The sequence below is a fragment of the Eptesicus fuscus genome, chromosome 20, assembly GCF_027574615.1.
Source record: "Eptesicus fuscus isolate TK198812 chromosome 20, DD_ASM_mEF_20220401, whole genome shotgun sequence".
In the NCBI taxonomy this organism is placed as follows: domain Eukaryota; kingdom Metazoa; phylum Chordata; class Mammalia; order Chiroptera; family Vespertilionidae; genus Eptesicus; species Eptesicus fuscus.
The window spans coordinates 21,416,345-21,442,725 of record NC_072492.1 but is presented as its reverse complement, the minus strand read 5'-3'; the positions used below and the strand labels follow the sequence as shown (position 1 = coordinate 21,442,725).

General features: G+C 47.3%; 1 protein-coding gene and 1 long non-coding RNA gene across 2 annotated transcripts in view; both read right to left on the bottom strand.

The window, feature by feature from the left end:
• ASIC2 (acid sensing ion channel subunit 2) overlaps positions 1–26,381 on the bottom strand; it is an 838,890-nt gene that overhangs the window by 627,179 nt on the left and 185,330 nt on the right. The window lies entirely within an intron of this gene.
• The window catches only part of LOC114233816 (uncharacterized), a 117,856-nt gene continuing 98,970 nt past the window's right edge, over positions 7,496–26,381 (bottom strand). The window contains exon 3 of the long non-coding RNA XR_003619980.2: positions 7,496–7,901. This is a non-coding gene — a long non-coding RNA (uncharacterized LOC114233816). The remainder of the gene's footprint in view (positions 7,902–26,381) is intronic.

Below are 26,381 nucleotides of genomic sequence, written 5' to 3'. Positions count from 1 at the left end.
GGAGCTTTAGGAGGAAGAATTCTAGATGCCGCCCCAGTTTTCTGGCTTAAGCAGCGGATGGAGGGCAGTGCGGTTTTCTGAACAGATTTGTTGAGGTGGGTGGTGTGGGGAGAGAATCCCAGGCCCGGGTCTCAGACATTGGAGACTCACTAGCAAGGTCCAAGGGTCGACACTCTCAGAACTGATTTTCCTCATCTGTACAACTGCAATAATAATACTTACCTTGTGGGGTTGTCATGATGATTAAGTGAGTTAATATTTGGAGAGCTCTTAGAATACTGCTCGGCATATGTAAGCTCAATATAAGTGTTAAACAGAATATCTAAGTCCTCACTTAAGGTCAATAGGCTTTTGGAAATGCAGTGAAACGACATATAACAAAACCAATTTTACCAAAGGCTAATTGATATAAACAAGAGTTAAGTTTCTACAACCTCATTCACCTTGTAACCAAATGATGTTGAACGAAGCAACATTGTAAGGAAATGTTGAACAAAATGACAGTTATTTGTGAACCTTCTGTACTCTGAGAGCCAAGGACTGCCAAGAGGGGAGAGAGGAACTAGGAGAGGCAAGATCCTCCCCATGAAAACTGTCCTCTAGACCCGCTAGCACCCCCATGAGATGCTGGCGTGAAGTAAGGGTGTCTTGGCCTTTGCCACCATGGATGAGGAGCTGTGTGGTGCCATTGTTAAGAGCTCATCCCTGGAGCTAGGCCACCTGCTGTGTGTCTGAGCAAGCCACCTATTGCTCATTTGTGCCTCAGATTCCTCCCCTCTACAATGAGCAGAACTGTACCTGTGTCGCTGTGAGTATTCAGAGTCAATACGCGCCAAGTTCTTAGAGCAGTGGCTGCCCTGGATGTGTTTGCCATTCTTTTTGTTTTTTAATACATTTTTATTGATTTCAGAGAGGAAGGGAGAGGGAGAGAGAAACATCAATGATGACAGAGAATCATTGATTGGCTGCCTCCTGCATGCCCCACATTGGGGATGGAGACTGCAAACCAGGCATTTGCCCTGACCGGGAATTGAACCATGACCTCACGGTTCATAGGTCGATGCTCAACCACTGAGCCATGCCAGCCAGGCACCTTTGCCATTCTCGCTTTGGGGTGCAGGGTGGCCCTCAGTAAAGGTGGGAGGCACATGCTTTGACATTGACAGGTGGTGTCTTCTTGGTGAATTCTCTGCCCCAGTTGGAACCTGAGCTGGTTTTTCTCAGCATGAGATGTGAGAGTCCACAATCAAGTGCAGGAAATCTCGCCTCCCTTTCCCTTCCCTCAAGGAGGCCCGTGAGCCCCCAGCTCACTGCGGGCCTCCTAGATAGACACCAGGTCTGTGACACAAGGTCACATGTAGCTCCCGCCCCCTGGGAGGGCTGAGTCCCAGTGGCCCTTTCAGGAGGGGTTCTGGGTCTGGGTGCAGCTGGAACACTTGCTAAGGGTGAGTGTCTCAGTCAACTCAGCTGGGACTTGGAGAGGACCAGCCAGACAGCAGCAAGTCCCCGCCTTGGAATATTAAAAGTGCTCGACAAGTGTGAACTGTTCTGGGCAGCACTTGCAGAAGCAACACTTGATACTAAGTGACGGCAGCAAGGCAGCAGGTGCCCCCTCACCCTTTTCCAGCCCCCACCACAGTGTCTCCTCAGCCTCCTCCTGCCTTGCTTAGCCTGACTTGCTGACTTTCCCGGTTTCCAGGATGGACTCTGTGGGAGAAGGCCCTGGCGGGCTGGGCAGGGCTGGGAAGCAGGGAGGAGTATGTGTGTGATGCTTCCCTCCACATACACGTGTCTTATTTAGGACCAGGATGGATTTTCTGCACCCGAGTCCCTGCTATCCCCTCCATCCTAGTCTAGAGGTGCCCTAGCTCAGGGCAGCCCCCTCAGTAAGGTAGGGGTGTCTCTGTTTTCAGAGCTCTGCAAGGAGGACTCCGCTGCCTGAGTTGGGGAGGGAGGGACTATGATCGGGGAAAGAGGAGGCTGATGAATGATGCATGTGGGAGGTGACAGTAAACAGTCTCTGGGTGGCTCTGATGAGCTGCCACAGCCTGAAAACAAGGGGAGCTGGGTGCTGAGTCACGGCAAAGGGGGTGATTAGTCTGTCAGCCGGTACCACCTCCCATCTCCCGTGAGGTTCTGGACTGAATCACACCCTGCAAAGAGAGAGAGAGAGAGAAGGCTGGACCCCAAAAGGACCAGGGAGGGCACCTGTGTTCCTGATGAGCCCAACTATTTTGGGGTCCCTCCTCAACTCCCAATTGCAGGCTGTCTCTCCACCCCACCCCACTCCACCCCGTGGTTAACACCCCTAGACCAGCCAGATCTCAGCCAGGAGAGCATGGGGACTTTTCTCCCCTCAGCGGGGAGGGATGCAAATAGTTTCCTGTTGTCTGTATGTGTCTGACTGGTCTCCTGGACAACCTCTCAGCCCAGCCTGGAAACCATGGAGGTGAGCCTAAAGCCAGGAGTGGGACTGACTGCTGAGGCACACAGAGCATAGAGAACCATGCAGACACAGGATGGGGGGAGCCAAGACCCCACAGACAGCCTCAATCAAGGGACAGTCTAAGCAGGCCTGGCAGGGAGATACACATGGAGATTAGAAAGCAACCAGAGACACCAAGATGGATGGATGGATGCATGCATGCATGCATTTATTCACCAGTCCTTGGTAATTGAGCACTACTATATACCAGGCTCTCCTCCCAATGTCAGGAATACATCAACAAGACAGTGGAGATACCTATTCTCATGGAACAGTGTGATGGGGAGACAGACAAAATGCAAGTAAGCAATTCACACACACATTGACTTCAGGTAGAGATATGTGCTTAGAAGAAACTAGAACAGGAATGGTGTGATTGACTAGAGAAAAGCCTACGTAAGATACAGTGGTCAGGGAAGACCACACTGGGTAGGAGACACTGGAGCTGATGCCTGGACATGGGAACATGGAGGAGAGCACACATGGAGGGCCTGAGGCAGGAAGAGCTCAGCACCTTCAGAATGCAAGGAGGGCTGGTGTGGCTTAGGGGAGGAGGGGGAGGAGGAGGTGAAGGGAATAGCTGGCAAGGTGCAGAGACTGAATTTCCAGTGCTGTGTGGAGCTGTTGATGACTTCCCACGGAGCAGAACTTTTTGTTTATGAGGGTAAATCCCAGGGAAGGGGCTGCCCTGGAGGCGTTTGTCCCTGCTCTGAGGCTTGGGCTGGCCCTAGCTAAAGACTGGAGGCAGGTTGCTTTGCCATTGACAGGTGGTACTCACTGTTTCCTAGTATCCCAGACACTCTGACTTCCTCTTCTAGTCCTGTCCCACTGACGCTGGGGCCTTCCCTCTTAGCTGGCCACAGACTTCCCTCATGCCAACCTTCTGCTGGCCAGCGCTTCTCAGTATTGTGTGTTCTGATGCCCATTTCCACCCACCTTGAGCCCCCTCTGCTGCTGGTCACCACATGCTCTTTCAATAGCGTGTTCTCCCTGGATTATAGGGAGCATACCTATGACTAGTCTGGCTCCTCTTCCCCAGAAGTCTTCCTGTCCTGTTAAAATTACCTGCCCTCCTCCCCTTGCCCTATGTCAAGCTCCAATGACAGCTAGTCTGAGTTCTAAGAGTGTGTCTGAGCCAGTATCTACTGTATTCTCCATCACCTGGCAGCATCAGTCACATAGTGCATGCTTAACAAATATTTGTTGAATAAATGAAAATAGAAGAGGAAACTGAGGCTCTGAGCAAGTTGGGTGATGATGAGTAATAGAAATTCCTCTGAGAGATGAGCAGAGAAAACTGGTGGCCAATTTTGCCTAGATCACAGCCCATGGTCCGCTCACCACAAATATATTTTATAACCACATATATAACCACATATAAGATATGAGGTTCCTTTGGCAGTAGTGGTTAAAGAAATCCCAGAAGAAAGAGGAAAGGAAAAATAAAGAGCAAAAGTGTGGGGGATGGTTTTGGCTGCTGCCCCTTCCAGCAGAATTCTCAATTCACATGAAGGATTTTGTGTCTCATTCGCTAAGGCCATAGCCCGTCTTGGGTTACTCACTGTTGTGCTTCTCTTCCGAGATCCTCTTTCTGCCCTGGCCTTGTGTACTAAGAAGATGCTTAATGAATGAGGCTGAATCCAAACTCTTGGCTGCTCTATTTAATTTCAACCAAAGTAACCCTGGCCAAAGGGTCCAGGAGTGAGTGACTTAATCCCAGCTTTTATAATACCACTCAATGCAAGTCTCTTAATTCCAGTAAAGAGTAGATAAATCTTTTAATTATCACACAAATGGGGAAAATGCTTGAATTTTAAAAATTTCAATTGTGAGGTGTTTTATGCGTGTTTTTTAAGAACAAGGAGGGTATTTCATATCAAACATATTTAAAATTTAAAAAATAAACAAAACAGGAACCTAAATGGGCATTAGGAGCATTTTATTCAAAGGATGCAGGAACAAGCTTCAAAAGCCATTGGCTTGCCCAGCTGGAGTGGTTCAGTGGTTGAACATCAACCTATGAACCTGGATGTCACAGTTCAATATTTGCTCAGGGTACATGCCCAGGTTGCAGGCTTGATCCCTAGTGGGGGCCATGTACGAGGCAGCCGATCAATGATTCTCTCTTCATTGATGTTTCTATCTCTCTCTCCCTGTCCCTTCCTCTCTGAAATCAATATATATATATATATATATATATATATATATATATATATATATATATATATATATATGTTTTTTTAAAGCCATTGGCTCAATGTCTCACCTTGGCGCTTGCTGCTGTGTTGTCTTCATCTTTCCATACCCCTGTATTCTCATGTGTACAATGGGACTGAAGGTATGTTCTTCCCTAACTCACAGGGTCATGGTGAGAGTGAAATAAGACAGGAAATGTAAACTCTCTCGACTCCTTGAGAAGTCATGCACAGAGGAAGGGGACCTCTGTCTTTCACGTGGACGTGCCTGGGAAGGCCCTCGGGACATGCCACTGTGGGTGCCCAGGACTCCTGGTCACTTTGTATCTGACCTGTGGTTAGGAAACAAACCTTATGATCCCTTTCAAACCAGAACATCTGAGACTAAGCAAATGTCTTCAAAATAAACAAAACGGTGATAAAAATATGAATACTGCAGTAATTTATATTTTTGAGCTTCCTTTCTACTAACCACTTACCAGGGACCAGTACTTTATTGCACTATCTCAATCCTTTTAACAACTCTATGAGGGCAATCATTAGTATCCCCGCTTTATAGGTGAGCAATGAGAATCACAGAGAAGGTAAGATGCCCAAGATCTCAGAGTTCAATAAATGGTAGAAAAGATTACATTCTCTTAAGGAGCCTATCTTACATTCATTCAACCATTATTTGTTGAGCAGCTACTACATGACCATCCCTGTGTTAGGCATTGGGAATACTGTAGGGGAGGGGTGTGTAAAACGCGCAGTCCTGAGCTCATGGTCCAGCTGTCATTGAACTTGGAATCTGAACCAGGTCTGCCTCTTATGCCACTTGGATGGGTAAGAAGTAGAACAAGTCCAGTACAGTCACAGGTAAATTGTAGAATCCAAAAGCCACGTGGTATTCACGGGTTTCTGCAGGATTGGTTCTCTATGCATCTAGCTAAGAGCGGCAGCTTCCCTTGAAACATTCCCATGATCTACAAAGCCCATGTATTGGGGTTCAAGTCTGAGTTTCACGTCAAATTTATGTTCCTTTTGCTTTTCTGAGCCAAAGAGCAGAGCTCTACATTATTTTTAAACTCACGGAAGTCCAGTGATGTGCGCTTCGCCACAGTAAACACTAAAGCATATCTCAACATACTAAAACAGGCCCAGGCCACCTCATGATTAATTATACTCGTTTCTCCCCTCTTCTTTTTAAACATATTTTATTGATTTTTTTTTTTTACAGAGAGGAAGGGAGAAGGATAGAGAGTTAGAAACATCGATCAGCTGCCTTCTACACACTCCCTACTGGGGATGTGCCCGCAACCAAGGTACATGCCCTTGACCGGAATCAAACCCGGGACCCTTGAGTCCGCAGGCCGACGCTCCATCCACTGAGCCAAACCAGCCAGGGCTCCCCCCTCTTCTTGTATGGCATCCTGCATTTGCATACTGGATCTATCCAGTAATTCTGGTAATTAGACGAATGAATGAAACAACCCTGAGTGGGTTGATTGGCTTAGCTCTGTACAAAGACGACAGACTTGGTTTCTGGCTCCGTGCCCCCATATAACACTGAATTTGTACCCAGGAAGAACCAGGTAGAGGATTATGCAATTGTCTCACTGCAATGGGAGGATTAAGCCAGCCGCCTCATCGGGTATAGAAAGATTCCAAACCCTTCCCTTTCCACAGACTGTCCCTGGACAGTCCCATCCACTGCCTGTCTTGAGAACCATCACCCCCATATGGATGAACCTCAACTCTATTCTAGCCCTACAACCTCTCTTCTCAGCCCCAGTGCCTGTGTTCACTTTCCTGCTGGCCATCCTCCCATGAACAGTCTACAAGTGTGAGACCCCACCAGAACAAGACTCAAGACTTAAGACAGCATCCCTTGCCCCACAACCAGCATCTCTTTCTGCATTCCCTGTATTAGGGAGTGGACCGTTATTTTTGTCCATCAAAAATTTTTGACCAGCAAAAATAAGCTTCACACGTATTTAGCACTTGTGGTCTACGAACTATCTTGCAACAAGCAAATTTCTTTGTTACAGATGAGAAAGCTGGAGCTTAGCTAGGTAAAGGAACGTGCTCTCAGACACACCATTGGTAAGTGCAAGAGTGGTGTTCAAATCCAGGCAGCCGGCTCCAGAGCCCAGTGTGTAACCACAAGTCTATCTCTCTGCCCAGGCACTGTCTGTAACCCCACGCCCGGTCCCTTCTCTGCCTTCCTCGGGCTGTGTTCCCGTGCTATACACCTTTTGCTCTGGGCTTCAGGATGCTGACCTCTAGCACCATGCTATCTGGACTCCCTTGCCGCCTGGCTGAAGGTTGGGTGTGGCTAATGAGAGACTAGAAGACTGAGAGGGAGAAAGACCCTACCCACTCCCTTCCACCCTCCCTCTGGTGCTACCAGGGGTTGTTCCTGGATGCTCCTCCAGAATTGTTGCTCCACTTAACTCACCCCTCTGCAAACAGTCCTTGCCTTCTGTTTCCTGCTGGTATCCATTCAGATCACAAAATTTTATGTCACCCACGACTTTCCCCTCCCTTCATGCCCCCTCCCCTGGCATTACGAAGGCCTGTGAATTCCACCCTTGAACAAGTATTTTGTTCTTCAGCGTTACGTTACTCCTACTGCCGTCTTAGACTATCCTACTGGCTTCCCTCTGCCTGCCTCCCTGCATACCAGCTCTTATGTCTCCAATGGATCTTCCATAACAGTCAGGGCCCTCCCCACAAAGTCTACATTCACCTTTTATTTGCCTTTCAAAACCCTTCAGTGGTTCCCTAATGCACAAAGAATAAAATCAAACTTCTGAGTCTAGAGTTGGTCTTATTCATTTTTATATTTCTCCAAGGGCTTGGTTGTATTCAATATATGTTGTGCTGAATGAAGAAAATATCACTGTTATTTGTAAATTTCCAAAAGGTGTATAGCACAGGAACACAGGGCTGCAGTGAAAATATCCTCAAAGACTTTGTAATCTCAACCAGCGATGTAATCCCAGGACAAACAGCTTCAAAAGCTCCTCCCAGCACCATCTGCTTTGCCTTTGCTCTTGACTTAACAGCTCCATTGCCCGCACACACGGCTGGGTTTCAGGCTTTTCTCCTTCCACACGGGGAGGAAGGACTGTGAAATGGTGAGGAGCTCGGGCTGGAGTCAGGCTGCCTATGTACAAACCTCGGTCTCTCTTTGAACTTCAGCAAGTTAGTGGGCCACTCCAAGTCTAGTTTCTTCTCTGTAAAGTAGTGATAACAGTTTTACCTTCTGCATAGATGGATTTTTTTTAAGGGGATTAAATAAAACATGAAGCACGGTACTTAGAACAAAGTAAGCTCTCAAAGATGTAAGCAGGTATTACTCTCTGCCCTATTATAAGGCAAGGTTGTTATATTTTATACTAGAGGCCCAGTGCATGAAAATTCATGCACTGGAGGGAGGGTCCCTCAGCACGGCCTGGCCCCTCTCACAGTCCGGGAGCCCTCAGTGGCGGGAGGCAACCCGGCAATCAGGGAAAGGTGACATCCCCATCACACCTCTGCTACTGCCACTGCTGGCAGCACAAGCTTCGGCCAGCCCTGGTTACCTGAGCCTTGGGCCTACCCTGGGCGGCTGGGCAGCCGACATCCGAGGCTTGCCTGTGCCTTGGGCCAGCCCTGGGCAGCTGGGGGGCTGAGGGGACTGGGGGAATCTGGAGGCAGATGCGCGGAGTGGCCAGACCCACCTGGGGGCAGGCCTGGACGTGCTGCGCGCCTGCCATCCCAGCAGGGCTAAGGGGACTGGGAGCCGCCATCACTGAAGGCGTGGCAGTCAATTAGCATATTCCCTCTGTATTAGATAGGATTATGTCTATTGTATAAGCTACATGCATACAGCAGTGCTTGTATGTAAACAGTTTTAGTTAAACCTCCCCCAATATTGAGATGTTTTATTAGCCTTACTTTGTACAAGAGGAAAGTGACATGCAGAGATAAGAGATATATGTCTTGCTTGAGGTCACCCAGCAAATAAGTGCTAGAGAGTTAAGACTGGAATATGGGACATCTGGTTCAAAAATATACTGGTCTATGCCCGCTGATGTGGCTCAGTTGTTGAGCGTTGACCTATGAACCTGGAGGTCCCAGTTCCATTCCCAGTCAGGGCACATGCCCTGGTTGTGGGCTCGATACCCAGTGTGGTATGTGTGGGAGGTAGCTGATCAATGATTCCCATCATTGATGTTTCATTCTCTCTTCCCCTCTCCCTTTCTCTTTGAAATCAATAACAATATATATATTTTAAACATATATTGGTCTAAAGATGGTGTGCTCTGATGTCTAACCAAAATTCAATTCAACCCTGGCTGGTATGGCTCAGTTGGTTGAGTGTCATCCCATGTACCAAGAGGTCACTGGTTTGATTCCTGGTCAGGGCACATGCCTGGGTTGCAGGCTCAATCCTCAGTAAGGGTCGTGCAGGAGGCAGCCAATTGACGTTTCCCTCTCATGAATGTTTCCCTCTCTCTCCCCCTCTCTAAAAATCAATAAAAATTTTTTTAAAAAGTCAATTCATTTTCAAGGCCTAACTCAAATGCCCCTTCTTCTGTGAAACATTTCTTAATTCCCTAAGAAGGATTCACTAATCTTTCTCCTGCAGTCTACAAGCACCCCAATTATAGGCCTACTCAGATCAATTGTGTGTTATTCTTGGGGATTTACATTTCAGGCTCTTTCACTAAACTTGGAATGCTCTTAGGACATAACTGCTATCCTTCATATGTACAACATCTGTGAGCACCTCAGGGCCTTGCATAAAGTAGACAGGAAGGCTATAATGGGTGGTAGGATTCATCAGTAAGGATAAACCCGTTATGGTGTAGTTAAAAAATAACCCTGGTTTTCAAAAACAAAGGATTATTTCTCACTCCTTCAATATTCACCTTGCAGTTGGTTGGAGTTCCGTTCCATATCACCTTTACTCTGGGACCCGGGCTCCATTACGAATGTCTCATAGAAGATGGACAAAGGAAGACACACTTGTCCTTAAAGCTCCAGCTTGGCTGTGATGCACACGCACACCCACATCTCATTGGCCAAGGCAAGGCACATAGCCAATCCTGATGTCAGGGGCAGGATTCTTCCCAGAGGGGCTCTGCATGAGGAGGAACCAAAGCCTAACCTATCAGAGACAGCACACAGTAGGCCTAGAAACTGGAAGTTCCATTTAGAAGGGAACAAATGTCTAGTTATTGAAAACCTACTATGAGGCAGGAAGTACATTATATGTTCAACATGGAATCCTTATTGAAACACACAAGCACAAACACCCCTTCCCCGTACATGCATGTCCATGGGGACTGAGCTTTACTTTTGCAGATGATGAATCCAAGGGTTTAAGAAGTGAGTCTCACTAACTCCAAAGCTCACTCTCTCCTAAATCTCACGGTTCCCTTTGGTTTCAGAAGCTTGTAATTCGAAGCGTCATCCCTGAAACAGTGGCGTTGGCATCATCGGCTGGACATGCAGACGCTCAGGCCCCACCCACACCCACTGAATCAGAATCTGCATTTTAACAAGATCCCAGATGATTTGAAGTCACCTTCAAATTTGGAGAAGCGCTGATGTAGATACCAAAGGAAAATGAAGGCATCTGTTCTGTCTCTGCTGGGATGAGGGAGCAGGGCAGAGGTGCCTATGGTTCTACCCACTGTGGAAAGCCTCTTCATGTTAATTTTGTAGAAACAGAAGAAAATGACATAAAACCTGCGACCTCGTGCCCATATGAGAGCAGCATCAACAGGCGCTGCTGCTGAAAGCCGATGACGTTAAGTGCCCTTTCCGACAACTCTCTCACCATTCACTCTTTCATGGACTCGTCATGGGATAGCCTTTGCACGCCTGCTACATGCCAGGAACTAAGCCAAGCACTGGAACATGACGAGGGTCCCTGCCCTCGGGAGGCTGCTGTCTAGTGGAGAGAGACAGACATGCACACAGACCCTGAACAATGCAACTGCGGTTCACCTAAGTGTAAACAACACCCGTTGAGATCTCAGAAGAAGGAGGCACTGCCTTGGGGTGTCAGGGAAGGCTTCCTGGAAGAGGCAGTCGTTAAGGTGTGAATAGGAGCTCTCTATGCAGGGGCTCCGGAGGGCCTGGTACCTTCCAGGCAGTGACCAGCAGCTCGGAGGCCACTGACACAACAAAGAAATACCAGGTGTGGCTGCTGCAACCAAAGGTGCTGTTGGGAATGTCAGGAAAGGACTGCAGGAAGATGTGGACCCTGAGCTGAATTTTAAAGCAGTGTTAACTGGAGAAAGAAGAGGGAGGGGATAGAAAAAGTGGGAGTGGAGGACAGGACAGGTGGGGGACAGTGAAGGCAAGGGCCCCGCATAGCAAATGTGAGGATTACAAGCTCCTATGGCTGGAATATGACACTGGAGGCAGGAGGGCGTGGTTCCTTTGCATCCATAAGATTTCATAATTTGCTCAGCTCAAGCCAAGCAATCTGTCTACCTTCTAACCCTACCCACCTGCCCTGTATTCCAGGTTGGGCTCCAGGCCCTGGGACTCCCAGAAGCAAGAACAGCGAGAGCATTGCTGGCACATGGAGCAGCAGAGAGGTGTGGGCCAGCAGGCCAGGGAGCTGTTAAAGAAAGATGCTGGGAGGAGCAGCTGGGGCTGGAGGGCAGAGTGTGGGTGAGACTGCACGGAGGGCCAGAGGAGTTAGTCATCTGTTCCCAAGCCTCCTAGTCACAATGATAATGTAGGTGCCCCTGGATCAGGAGGCAATTAACGTACAATTAACCTCGCTGAACTGCGGCTCTGAAGTACAGAGATCTGGAGATCATTAAATATGGGTGGGTGAGTGGAGGGGGCTGCAAGGTGAGGGCAGAAGAAAATCCTTTCTTTGAAGCTGTCAGTCTCTTTTGGGGGTCCCCTGTCCCAAACAGTCCCCAGTAGAAACGGGGTAAGACCACTGCAAGGGGGGAAGTAGATAGACACAGAAGGATCTTTGTCCCCCTCCCCGACCCCTTCCTCCCCAGGCCTTAGGAATAAATGCAGCAACTGTCATTTCACATTGCTGAGGACAAATGCTCCCCGCGTGGGGACCCGAGGGAACCTACTCCTGACAGCTGCCTCCTAGGAGCCGCTCAGCTTATTAAATTAGCAGGTTTCTCTCTCGTGGCGAGGGCACTGGAGAATGAAATACCAAATGGATCCGTTTCATGGAATCTCAGACTGATACATATTCAGAGCTGGAAGGTTCCGTGGAGAGCGTCTGGTTCAGCCCCTCATTTTTTTTTTTTTCTTAGATGAGAAACCTGCAGCCCAGAGATAGGAAATGACTTCCCTAAAGTCCAGGTTGTGACTTGAAATGCAAAACTCAGAGGCCCCGAATGCTGGCAGGTGACTTCTCCCCGTAATTTATCACTCCTGTGTGTTTAGTGTTCTCTATATTGAATTTAGTTTTGGATACGGAGTGTGCCTGCCATCTCAGCGGTAATTTACTGTAAAAGATAATTCCTCAGACTTCCCATCATGATTAACATTGACTTGAATTATGCTGCATTTTATATCGAAACATGGGTTTAATTTAACTCACGGAAAACAATTCTATCAGTTAAAACGTTAAAAAAAAAAAATCCTTCCCACAATGAGAAGGCAGCCTGGCTTCTGATGGAGATGAGCTAATATGAGTTACAATTCCTCGCCTGCATCTGGCTTTGCAATCAGATATTCACAACTGTCTTTAAAATCTTCATTAGCACCTATTGTTCGGGTGGGCACCTCGGAACAGGTAATCAGCCTTCCACTGCAGCACGGATGCCACAAGCCTGACTGACAGACCAGAGAAGGGTTAGCTAAACGCAACCTGAGTCCGCGAACATCGAGCACAGAGCACTGTGCTAGGCCCTGAGACCACAAAGGTGAGAAGCGGATCATTAGGACCCAGCCCTCCAGGAGCTCACAGCCTCACCAGGACTGGCTGGCATGGTGAGAATCAGAACAGGGGAGTGGAGAAAGGCAATGTCCCCCAAACAAGAAGGACCTTCTTCCAGCCAGTGCACAGAGCTGGACTCAGCCGGGAGTGAGACCGCATCCCAGGCCCCCAGTGAGGAGCCTGCATTTCTCCTTCTTGAGGTGCACTGCCCAATACAGTGGCCACCAGCCACAGGTGGCTCTCTAAATTTAAGTTAATAGCCTATATAATAAAAGGGTAATATGCAAATGGACCCAACGGCAGAACGACCAGTCGCTATGATGCACACTGATCACCAAGGGGCAGATGCTCAACGCAGGGGCTGCCCCCTGGTGGTCAGTGCATTCCCACAAGGGGAGCGCTGCTCAGCCAGAAGCCCAGAAGCCGGGCTCACAACTAGTGAATGAAGCTGCGGTGATAGGAGCCTCTTCCGCCTCCGAAGCAGCACTAGTGAGACATCCCCCGAGGGCTCCCAGACTGCAAGAGGGCGCAGGCCAGGCTGAGGGACCCCTCCAAGTGCACAAATCTCGTGCACCAGGCCTCTAGTCTACACTAATAAAAGAGAAAGATGCAAATTGACCATACCTTCGTGACACCCACCAGTCAATCAGGAGTAAGTATGCAAATTAACCAAACAAAGATGGCAGGTTAATTTGCATACGCAGGTACCGAGAGGCCAGGGGCGGGGCGCAGGCATTCCGCACCACCCCAGCCACTCTGGGCCTCTGGGCAGCGTGGGAGGCAGAAAGGCAGAAAGGCGGCTCCGGGCGGAGCGAAGGCAGTGCCGGCAGCCAGGGGAAGGAAGGCCCATTTTTGCACGAATCTTCGTGCATAGGGCCTCTAGTTTTGAAATAAGAATCCAGTCCCTCCATCACACCTAACTACAGTTCAAGTGCTCGATAGCCACATGAGATTAGCAGCTACAATACTGGGCAGTGCCGGTTTAGAACATTTCCATCCTTGCAGAAGATTCTATTGGACAGGGCTGGCATAGAGGCTGGCTTTGTTTGAGTAATTCTCTTCAGGGAGAGATCATCCTGCCTTTGAGAAAGTGGGCAAGTGGTCATTAGATCCGGACATTGGAACGGCTTCTGCTAGGAACAGGAAAGAAAAGGGTAACTCTGCATGTGCTGACTTCAGGATCTACCGTGCATTATAACTCCAACTGGCCTCCTCTCTCTCTGGGTTTCTCCAGCTGAGATTGGGGTAATCACCCAAGTTGTGAATGTTATCTGTATTTCTTCAAAAGCCTTGTCAAATTTTTCTATTGCAGTTGTAGTCTATCCAATACTGGGATGTGAGATAATGGTGGTAACTACATTCACTATGTGCTTGCCATTTGCCATCATGGTGCTTAGTGCTCTCAGAGCATTTGTTCTAAGAGCTCCTGCACATACAGTATGCCGATGAAAAGGTGGAGGCCCAGTTGACCAGCCAATAAGTGGGGAGTCAGGAACTGAACCCAGATCATCTGCTCCAGAGCCTGAGTCTGAACTACCACCCATGCCGTTTTCTATGAGTTGTCCCTAGTCCAGGCCCTACCCCTTGCTGAGTATTTCCTGTAAGAAAGACACTTAAACACTTCAGTTTTCACTTAGCCCACCAGTTCAATGGGAGAATCCAGTTTTCAGTCTTTAGAGGGACTTTCTGAGGATCAGATAAAAGAGTTTGGCAAGGAAAGTGCCTTTTGAATGTTAAAGCCCCATCTTATCAGTGTCAGGGGCCATAGTGGGGCGGGAAAATGACTGTTGGCACCATCATTCAGATCAGCACTATGTGGGCTGTAGACTCACCAGGGGAGCTTGTTAAATATTATATTGAGGTACTTTCCTTTTTCACCCAATTTTTTTAGAGTGCTTGTCATGAAAGGATGTTGAATTTTGTCCAAATTTTTTTCTGCATTCATTGAGATGATCATGTGATTTTTATCTTTCATTCTATTAATGTGGTGTATCACATTTATTGGTTGCATATGTCCAACCATCCTTGCATCTCAGAGATAACTCATGCTGTATGATCCTTTTAATATGCTGTTGAATTCAGTTTGCTAGTCGTCTGTTGAGAATTTTTGCATCTATATTCCTCGGGGATTTGGCCTGTAGCTTTCTTATCTTGTAGTATCCTTACCTGGCTTTGGTATCAGCATAATGATGGCCTTGTAAAATGTTTTTGAGGGGGTGCTCATTGGAAGTATTTGAGAAAAACTGGCATTAATTATTCATTAAATGTTTGGTAAAATTCACCAGTGAAGCCATCTGGTCCTGGGCTTTTTGTGTTGGGAGATTTTGATCACTCACTTAGTTTTCTTGCTCATTATTGGTCTGTTCAGATTTTTCTATTTCTTCACGATTCAGTCTTGGCAGGTTGTATGTTTTTAGGAATTTATCCATTTCTTCTAGGTTATCCAATTTGTTGGCATATAATTGTAGTCTCTTATGATGTTTTGTATTTCTGTAGTATCCATTCTAATGTCTCTTCTTTCATTTAAGATTTCATTTTTTCAGACTTCTTTTTTTCCTTAGTATAGTTGAAGATTTGTCAACTTTGTGAGGACCAATGGGAAGAATTTCTCTCAAGCTTCAGTTCCAGGAAAACCTAGGCTTCTCTTGAGCAATGCCCTTGGATTTATTTCATAGACCCTGAGGTTTAAAAGTTATCACATTTCATTTTTCCCTCTTGTTTTGACTGGTAGCTCGGAACCCAGTTTGCTACCCATCTCTAATAAGATTCTAAAGCATATGAAATATATACACTAACCTAATTTTTGGCTTGGTGAATTTTTATTTACCTATTTATTTTTTGTGAGCTATGAAAACTTAGCTAAAAAGATTCGAGGGAGAGGGAAAAGAAGGGGGCTTGTAGTTCACATCCCACAGCAAAAAAATTATCACTTCTTTATTAGGCATTTCTTGGCTCCTACGTCTCTCCCTGGAGATGTATAGGAGGTAGGTAATTTTCTTTTTCTTCCCTTATTTTCTTTTGCTTTGGCATCTTCATATACCATTTTCCCTTCTAACATTGCATACCATTTCATAATCTGCTTTAAAAGAAGTTCCTTTTAATGAGCCATGCAGTTTCATGGATCTTTACCTAGAATAGTGATTAACTGTCTATTAGGTGCCTGGGCCTTGCTCTAGGTGGGGGACTTACAATAGCGAATAAAGTTGACCCGGCTCTTGTTGTAACAGCATTTACCATGTACTGGGCATTTGGGAAGCAGAAATGAACAAGAAAACAAATAAAAGCGTGACTTCACAGAGTGGCCAGGTCTGTAAAGGGATTAGAAAAGGTGACATGATGGCAAGGGGCTGGGAAGGAGAAACAGGAGGTAGGGTGGGAGGGAAGGCCTTTTGAGGGGGTGATGTTTGAACTGAGGTCTGAATGCAGAGGTGCCAGCCACTCAAAGAACTGGAGTATACCTGGCACAACCACCAGCAGGTGCCAAGGACCTGGTGCAACGAGGAGGGTGATGTGTTGGATTCACCTGGTAACCTCCTAATCAGCTTTCAAAACTCCTGTCACCTCTATCTCCTGTTTCACCGAAGTAAAAACCATCACCCTTTACACCACTCTCAGAGAAGGTCAACCACTTTACGCCTGTACGCCTTATCTACCTGTCCAGTCCACACCGAATTGCACACAACAGCTGACAAGCATGCCTTCCTCACGGCACTGTGAACACCTGAAGTGTCCTCAGGAAGGGCAAGAATAGCATCTTCCTTCTCTCGAGCACAGTCCTGGCACACAGAAAGCACGTGGTTTTATTTTTCAAGGTTATTCCTTGCTAAGAGGACAATGCAGGCACCGCTCACACCTGAGCGATGTCTTCAGGCGCTGGTGGAAGGCCCGCTTTTTCCATTTGCAGAGCCAGGGGCTGCTGGGGCTCTGCCTGTGACCTGACTAGATTGGCAGCAGAGAACCAGCTGCCTGAGTGAGCACAGCCAGCCTGTTGGGGAGGGGGAGCCCGCTGCCTCCTTCCTCTGAAGAGCCCCTTCTGGGAAAGGAATGACTCTTACAGCGATATTGGATTTCCCTGCAAGATTTATGACCCAATTTAAAGTTATGGGGCTTTTATTAATTATAATAAACACCAATTTCATTACACTTCAGCTTCCAAAGAAATTACATGCTATGGAAGGGAAATAAAATGTTAGTTTTGTGCTAATGCCAGGCACACATTAACTGGCTGGGTACCGAGTGCGTCTTGGCTGCTCAGCTGGAGCAGGGGAAGGGGCATTTTGGAAAGAAGAGTCTGAGGAGCTGTTTCCAGAATTTAAATCCGTTGCCTCAGAAACAATGGAAATGAGCTGTGCTACCACATGGGGCTTGCAGGATCACTCCCTTTATGAGAAGCTGCGTTGGGTAATGCACTTTGGACTCTAAGCCCTAACTACTAGACCTAGCTCTCTCTCACTTGTTGTGTGATATTAAGTCACTTACTGCTCCTTTCTGAGCCCTGATATCCTCATCTTAAAAAGGAAGAGTTGATCCGGCCAGTGTTGCTCAGTGGTTGACCGTCCACCTATGAACCAGGTAATCGTGGTTCAATTCCAGGTTAGGGCACATGTCTGGGATATGGGCTGGATCCCAGTAGGGGGCATGCAGGAGGCAGCCAATCAATGATTCTCTTTCATCATTGATGTTTCTCTCTCTCTCTCTCTCTCTCTCTCTCTCTCTCTCTCTCTCTCTCTCTCTCTCTCCCTTCCTCCCTCTCTCCCTTCCTCCCTTCCTCTCTTTCTCCCTCCCTCTCCTTTCCTCCATGAAATCATAAAAATATATTAAAAAATAAAGAAGACTTGACCTAGGTCCAGGTATAGCAAATATAGTTCATCCCTTGTGCCAATTCCAATGTACAGGAGGTGGTCACCTACAAGGCTATTTTAAGAAGGATTCTGAAGTTCCATCCAAGAGGCTTGGGGAAGAGCAGTATGATCAATTAGCACTATCAGCCAGGGGCACGTGGCTGGATATTCATTATTCCAGGGAACATCTGAGGATCTCAACGCCCATTCTGCATTTCTGGGTTTTAATTTAAAGCTATGTAGCCAGTTAGTAGCTAACCCAGGACAAAATCTCAGGATTGTGGATTCTTAGTCCAAAATCCTTTATCTACAAAATACTAGTAAGTGAAATGGATTATACCTCCTGGGGTTGTAAGGATTCAGTATATGATGCTACATATGGGATGTGTTTGGCAGAAGACCATGAGTATTATTCCCATCCTTCTGCATTTTCATCCGGCCCTGTGCTCACAAAACCATACTGACTGGTGGCTCTCTCCATGTGGTGTGTGTTTTAGAGAGCTCGCTCTTCCAAAGCTTCCTCTCAGTCCAGGTCGGGTACCTAGGTTGTTTCCATCTACAGGCCCCGTGGGCAAAACCTACAGCCCCACAGATTCCTGAAGGAGAATTTTGTCTTAAAGCTGCTTGTTTTTATATGTTATTGTTACGGACTTTCCAACTCTGTGCTACTTTTGTTGTTGCTGGAGAATGGAAAATGTTTTGACACTTCTGGGATGATGGGGTTTGATGAACCCCCTAAGGGGGTGGAGAAGAGGATTCAGCAACTTTGCACAATTGCTTCCTGCCAGATGTGAAATTAAGCTTCTGGGTACAAACCCAGAGTACATTTGGATAATGGGTGGGAAAGCCTGCTGGGGCTCTCAACAGGGAGAAAAGAAGGGAGGACAGAGAGGGAGAAGCTCTGTGTGTGTGTGTGTGTGTGTGTGTGTGTGTGTGTGTGTGTGTGAATGAGCATGTGTACTGGGCCTCACAATGTCCGTTATTACTTATTTCTGAGTAGAAGACAGATACCAAAAGTGAGTTGTGCCCTCCCGGGTGCTCTCACCTCTCACCTGCTGCCACCATCATGAGAGTCACCTAGACATCACTGAGAGTTCACTTTTAGAGTTATTCAGACATGAGTTTGATTCCAAATCTTCAAAACTCACTAGCTGTGTGAACTTAGGCAAGTCCCTTAACTTCAATGGGCCTCAGTTTCCTCATGTGTAAATGGGGTTAATAATAGTGGTGGCTAACTAACTGACGTATGGCGCATGAGTGGGTAGAAGAAGTGCTATATCAAGGCATCTTGGTGATTGACTTGGGGTCTGTTTAGTTCTAAGTTGCTGCATGATGATGAGCAAGACATTGGCCCTTGCTGGGCCTCAGTCTCCCAGGCCCTTCCCATCTGACAGCTGGCCTGCAGGATAAAGATGGTCGGAACCCCTGGAATGCGTGGAGCACTCTGATAATGCTTCCCGCTGGCCATGCTGTCATTCTGGCCCATGTGACACAAGGTCAGACTGGAATGTTGGCCTACCAGGTTTATATCCAAGCTCTGAACTTCCTCAATGTCTGGGCTTGAGCAAGTCATCTGAGCACCCCATTTCCCCATCTGAGTAAGCGGGGTCGGTAGCAGCACTGTGGCAAGGACTGAATGTTTTACTCTATGCTGTGCACGTAGCCCCTGCCCGGTCAGTGGTAAGTACTGACGCAGTGACATCATTTCAAAGACAGAACCCTGCTCATGCTAGCCTGTGCTCCTCTTAAGAAACGATGGAGCCAAAATTGACCCTTAGGGGGCTGCCCAGTTAATTAGAGCCAACAGACAAATAGCCTTTTAAAAAGCCTTCATGATTCAAGCCTGTTGATACCTGGTGTGTTCCCAGGCTGTAATGGTCCTGGCAGGGAATCTTCTCCATCATGCTAGGATGGTTGTCCATCGCACATGTCTTGAAATACTGGGATTCTCTTTAAATTATGTCATAAATAGCCCGACCGGCATGGCTCAGTGGTGGAGCATCGACCTATGAACCAAGAAACCAGGAGGTCACAGTTCAATTCCCGGTCAGGGCATGTGCCTGGGCTGTGGGTTTGATCCCTAGTGTGTGGCATGCAGGAGGCAGCGGATCAATGATTCTCTCTCATCATTGATGTTTCTCTCTCTCTCAAATCAATTAAATATATACTTTAAAAATAAATAAATAAATTATATCATAAGTGGAAGGACAGCAGTAAGGCTTGAACATGGACTTTAGACCTCATAAAACCTGAATTCAAATCCTGACTCCCCCACCTACTAGGTACATGACTCTGTAGCAAAGATGCTTACCTTCTCTGTAAAATGGGGACAACAGTAGCTGCCCTGGCACAGGGTAATTATGAGAATTAAATGAGCTAAAGAATGCAAAGCACGCAGCCTACAATAGGCACTCAATCAGTAACAACGTTTTTCAAATGTGAATGTGTTGTTCTATTTATATAGTTATCCAACGGGCCTCTAATGGCCCTGGCAAAGATACTATTTATTTGTACTCCTCTTCTCTTTCTGCCTCGGGGCCTGCTGGAGGACAAAGGGACCAGTGCTCAGGTGCTCTACGTAACCTACCTTCAGGCCAAGACTGTGTTTGTCTCCTCGGCCCAAAGGTGCCTTCCCCCAGGGACGGCATCTTGCTAGCCAGTGCAGAAATGGGAGGCCCTTCCGCAGTACTCCTCCTGTTTCCCGCCACCAGCTTTCTTTTCCCCGCTGGTTCAACCCACTCCATCAGATGCTTTCTGTGGGGCAAGCTTCCCTCCTGCCAGCTCCAGTTCTGATTTTGCATATGCAGAGAGTCAAGTGACTGTGACACAGCCAGGGGATGAATATTCATCATCACTCCTCAGCTGTGCAGTGGACATGAAATGCTGACTGAGGAGGATGAGCAGGGCCTGCACGCTTGGCCGGCTGGGGCTTGGAGCTCCACGAGGATGCATCAGCCCAACCGCCTGGCTCCTGTCAGGGGCTCAGTGTGGCTTGGTGGATTCGGTTAGCTCTTCTCAGGCTCTAACTTTACTGCGAAGGAACCCCAGCTCTGGGCTCTTACTATCCTCTCAGTGTATACTAGTTGTATCACCGTTTATTACCTGGGGAACCATTTACCCTATAGAGTACAATTCACACTGTTGCTTGTGACCCAGGCATACTTGGCCTCAGTATAGAAGGTGACACTCACATTGTATTCCTGTGACGGAAGCCCCCTGGGGTTGTGCAACTGGTAGCCCTGCCCCACACTCTTGCTTATTCTGTTCTGCTCTCTGCAAGCGCCCATAGCAATGCATGCCCTCCTTGTTAAAGGGCTATTAAAGGTCGTCCTTGCTTGAAATGCACCAGACATTAAGAAGTCAATCCTTGGTCCTATTGAATTGGAATCTTGGGATGCAGTAGGGGGGCTTTGGGATTATAAAGTTCTACTAATGCTCCCCAGATAACACATATGGGCAGTAACACTGGGGAGTCAACCTCATACCGCGTTAAAGGGATTTTGTCACTTAGCAGGTTATCTGTGTGTTTGGCCAGCAGACGGACATTGCAAAGAAGGGACTTTGGAGAGTAACGTGAGCTGCTATTCCAATATTAAATGTCAAGATGGGAAACACTCAGAGACCATTTCCTCCTTCCCAATTCATTGCTATTCTGCACAGCCTCTGTCAAATGCCCTTTTGCTGCTCCAGAAAAAGAGATGGATTTGCCCAAGAGCCTCTCTCTCCCTCCCTCTCCTTTTCACATTAAATTTTGTATTGGAGCATCTCACCCCACCGTACTTTGCACCGTTCAAGGACAAAGACCATCTCTTAATCATCTCGGTGCTACCATTATGTGGTATAGGTCTGCTCCACCGTGGTATTTAACAAGTGATTTTGAATTAGAGAAAATGTATCCTTATCCAGCTCTCTTTAATTGGTTCATATTGACTTTTGCTGGAAATCAAGTTTGAAGCCAGTCTCAACACACAAAAGGTTGGCTGTAAAGTGGTAAAACGGCATTTGCAATGAATGGACCCATATGTGGCAAAGGGTGTTGCATTTCAAAATAGTTGATCTCCTTGGAAAGCTACGCATTACTTCCAGCAACATGGCTTTTGCTCGAGTGCATCTGAAATTCTGATTTCACAGCTGTTGTCTCCTAGCTGGAGGACTGGGCTGAAGTCTGATAGGGCTGGAGCCCATGGGAGGGGGAGCCTATCCTTGGAGATGCAGTTGGGGGAGGACTTCTGGGAGGAAAGGGGTCTGTCTGGTGGATAATCACAGTAACTGTGACAACAAGTCTGAGAGTGAGAATGGGCATTTGGGAGTGGATTCACACCAGGGGCATCATGGTAGGGACAGCCAATGGATGATGAATATAGGTTATGGGGACAGTTATGGTAACATGTACTAGTAATACTCAAACTGTAGGAGTCAGTGACAGCAAAGTGCTCTCGGTTAATAAGATGGTGATATATTTTCCCTGCAACTAGACAAGATACCAGCAGGCAAATGGATTCCAAATAAGATTTAATTTAAGTTTCTCTCTGGGTGGGGTGCCCTGCCCCCATTTACTGGTTTGTTTCTTTTTGTTGTTTTGACTTTTTATTTGAAATAATTTTAGTCTTACAGAGAAGCTACAAAAATAGTATAGAGAGGCCCAGGTCGGGTAGCTCAGTTGGTTAGAGCAGGGGACCTCAAACTTTTTAAACAGGGGGCCAGTTCACTGTCCCTCAGACCGTTGGAGGGCCGGACTATAGTTTAAAAAAAAAAACTGTGAACAAATTCCTATGCACACTGCACATATCTTATTTTGAAGTAAAAAAACAAAACGGCAAAAACACCCGCATGTGGCCCGCGGGCCATAGTTTGAGGACGCCTGGGTTAGAGCATCATACCAATATGCCAAGGTTGCAGGTTCGATCTCTGGTCAGGGCACATACAAGAAGCAACCAATGAATGCATAAATTAAGTGGAGCAACGAATCTCTCTCTCTCTTCCCCTTCTTCTTTCTCTCTCTCCACCCCCTTCCTCTCTCTCTCTAAAAAATCAATTAAAAAATGATTTATGTATTCTCTTCATCCAGCTTCCTTTAATCTTAACAATATACATAACCACAGTACAGTTATTAAAACCAGGAAATTAACATTAGTACAGTACTATTACACCATTTGAATTTCATCATTTTTCTATAGTGTCCTCTTTCTGCTTCAAGGTCCAATCCAAGATACCACGTTAACACCTTCCTCCAATGACTTGTTGGTTTCCCAAATTCATAGTCATTCCCCAAAGGGAAAGAGTCTCTGGTTTGAAGAAATGACAGGATGCTAGGTCAACGCTCTGAAGAAACTCCCCAAAGAGAAGATGTAGAAGTTTTCGGCAGAGGCAGCACCATCCAAGTATTTAACCTCGGTGCGCCCTAACTCGGCACATAATGGGGCGAGCCTGCTGCCAGCTGTCGGCACCGAGGTGGGAGTAATGAAGCTGAAAGAAGGGGTGGACTCAGAGTGAGCCTCGGGAAGGTGGGACAGCCATGCCAGTGTGGAGAAATGAGCCAAGAGATGGCAGGATTGGAAATGGGCAAAGCAGAGGGGAGGCCGGACATCCCAGTGATGCAAGAGTGACAGTCAGAGCCTATAGCAAAAAGCCACAAGTCAGAGGACAAGGCTGGGGATGTGACCGTGCGGATCCCCTCTGCTGAAGCCTGAGAGGGCCTGGAAGACCAGCATCACATATGTAAGAGAATGTGTCACGCAAATTTCAAATCCTGAAACTTGTGTTTAAAATTCAATCACAATGATCCTCTGTAATATGCACTTTTTGCATAGATGTCTTCATGTTACGTATACAGGATTGTACTTCCTGGTTCCCTGCTCCCAGCAATCATTATAATCATAAACTGTGCAGGTTAAGAACTTCAAAAGTTCAGAGTGTCTACATGAACGGAGCCCTTTGCGGTTGGGCGCGCACAACCAGTACGACTGTACAAGGCAGTCTTTACAGGTGACTGAATGAGTTCTACTTGATGGGGTGAGAGTACCCTACCTTAACTTCTGGGAGCCTAATTCCTTCAATGGCCACACAAGCATGGCAATGCCTTTCTCCCAGGGTCATCATGCATCTCAGAGAGTTAACCTCGGTAACACATGTTAGTCAGCACATAGCAGACATGGGCAAAGTTAGTTCCTCCCCTCCATCCTCATCACACATTGATAAGTAGCCATGTACATTCGTCAAGAATGGGGGGCAGGGGGGAGAGCCAGTGTGTATTCACCAGCCAGTCAGACCTGGGGAGGAAGGCAGCCACTACCACTCATCCCCCTGATGGAATCTCCTGGAAACAACAGTGAAGAGAAGTTATTATTTCTTGTTCTGGATAGTATTCCAGAGAGTCTCTCCTGAGACACACCCCCCCACACACTCCCACAGAGCATCTACACTAATAAAAGAGTAACATGCTAATTGACATGATGACCACCAGCCAATCAGGAGTATGCAAATTAACCCAACAAAGCTGGTGGGTTAATTTGCATACGTAGGAACTGAGCGTTCCACACCACCCCAGCGACTCCGGGGATCTGGGCAGCATGGGAAGGCGGAAAGGTGGCTCCGGGCCAAAGGAAAAGGCGGCTCCGGCCAGAGCGAAGGTGGTGCTGGCAGCCAGGGGAAGGAAGGCCCATTCTTGCATGAATCTTCATGCATCGGGCCTCTAGTGTAGTTATAAGAATATATATATATATATATATATATATATATATATATATATAGCAAATACCCCCATCCATGTGCCCTCCAAACACTCTGAGCCTGTACGTGCTCATTAAAATGAATGCCCTACTGTGTAGTATGTGTTACTGGTGGGGTGGGAATAAAAATCTAAATACTCACTGTATTATTTTGACTCATGACAAATGAAAAAAAAAAATTTTCTATTAGGTTTCCCATCAGCCTAGTGAAAAGTACTTAACCTCAGAACAGCAATGATTGGTCTATTTTCAATTTCCCTCCCAAAGTGCAATAAAGATCCGCTAACAGACAGCTTTATACATACCAAGTGAGGTGCAAGGCAGCCCACAAGGAAAGAGGATGGGCTGATCATTTAGCCATTTCACTGTCTTGTAGGTTGAGCTCTGAGCCACAGCAGACTCCCAGGCAGCAGGCTGCACATTTCCACCTGTGAGCACCATACTTGGCCCCTTAACCAGGCTGGGCTACAAACAGCAGGAGATAGCACAAAGCAAGCTCAAGAGACAGGGAGACTGGCTCACAGCCCCCTCGTTCCTGGTCCTGGGGGCTGGTTTCTTTGGATTAAGATTCCTCTTTTATGCATTAGGCTCCAACAAACTCAGAAAGAATCCAGCTGAGAGTGGCCTCCTTCCTCAGGTGTGCCACCAGGACCACGCCTGCCCATTTGTTCCTCTGCCCTGCTGCGCTCTTTCCTCCTCTCTCTGGCTGCCAGAGTCCCTGGCCTTGTACTTCAGTCTCTACACAGTCTCTGTTTTTTGTGTTTTTGTTTTTGGAGGATTCTCTTTTTCACCATCAACTCCTCCCTCCCTCTGGCTCACTCATGCCTCTCCTCGCCTGCCTCCCTCTGAACTTGGCATACATCTCTGGGATGGCACCACCAACAGGAGCCACAGAAAGAAGGCTCTGTAAAAGGGACACTCCCTTCAGAAGTTTCATCACTGTGGCTGTTTATCCTTCCCTCCTGGAAAGGGAAGACATTACACAGAGATAGGGTGTCTGACCTCCAATGCGGGCCTCCGCTTCCTTCCTCCATCCCTCCTTCTCCCTCCCTTCTTTGATTACCCAGCACCCACCCTAAGCCTGGGATCGAGCTTGGCACTGGGGATGTATAAATGACTAAGCCACCGTCCCTGCAAACCCACAGCTCAGCTGGGAAGACAGGTCTGAAAATGAAGAGCTAGTGAAGTATGTGATAGGCTCCTTGAAATGAGGAGCCTGAACAGGCTCGTCCCCAGAGTCCCCTTACCAGAGTTCTAGTGGGCTAGAATGTTGATGGTGCAGCAAATATGGATATTGGGGAATGGAGGTGTGGTGACATTGACCTGGGTCTGGGATTTTGCAAAATCATCGTGGCAGCTGAGTTCCAGTCAGCTGTACTGCATTTTCAATCAGTAGTGCTATGTTTGCCAACCAGTTATAATAGGTTTCCTCAGTCGTTTAATGACAATGATATTGTGACTATGCTCTGTCACTCCAGTGACGGGGATCGTGGATGCGCTCACTCTGCTACGGTTCCCACTTTCTTTGCGTGTCTTTCGGCACCACAGGCACTAGGAAACCTTCAACGGCACCTCCCTGCCTCACTTGTGCCTAGGATCTGGCTGTGATGGAGGTTCGCGCAATCAGATGCACTGTACTTGACCTAAACTGGAATCCAGGTTGTGCAGGGAGAGGTGGGGCAGATCTACTGCCGCAGGAGGCGTGACTGAATTGTTACTGAGAGTTTACCTTGTTCCTTCAACCCCATCAATTCTTTTGTAAGCCACCTAAGACCTAGTCATAAATCCGTTTCCTTTCCACCACCCAGACTTGTTTCTATTGAGTGCTACTAAGCCTTAACCAACACAGCACCCGAAAGGAACGGAAATTCAGCGTAACAGCACAGAATCCAGTTTACAAGCTCAAGGGAAGGAGAGGGCATGCTGAGATGCACTCCTTCCCACTTGGCTAATGCCACTGGCTCCTCACGGTGAAGTTGTCTCTGCTTTAAAGTAGAGGTCAAAGTTACAAAGAGTGTCCACATGAGCAAGGTGCGGAGCAGGGATGATATATCGAGTCCCGATCTCACGGCTCTGTGCCAGCAGGTATGGCTGGACCCAGACATGTGCAGCCTGTGCAGGGCTAGGGCAGGTACCAGGGTCATCCAGCCTCTGTCTTGTGAGTAAGCGGGGGCTCCAGCAGTTGACACAAAGATAATCGTCATCCAGGCTTTCTATCTGTAGATA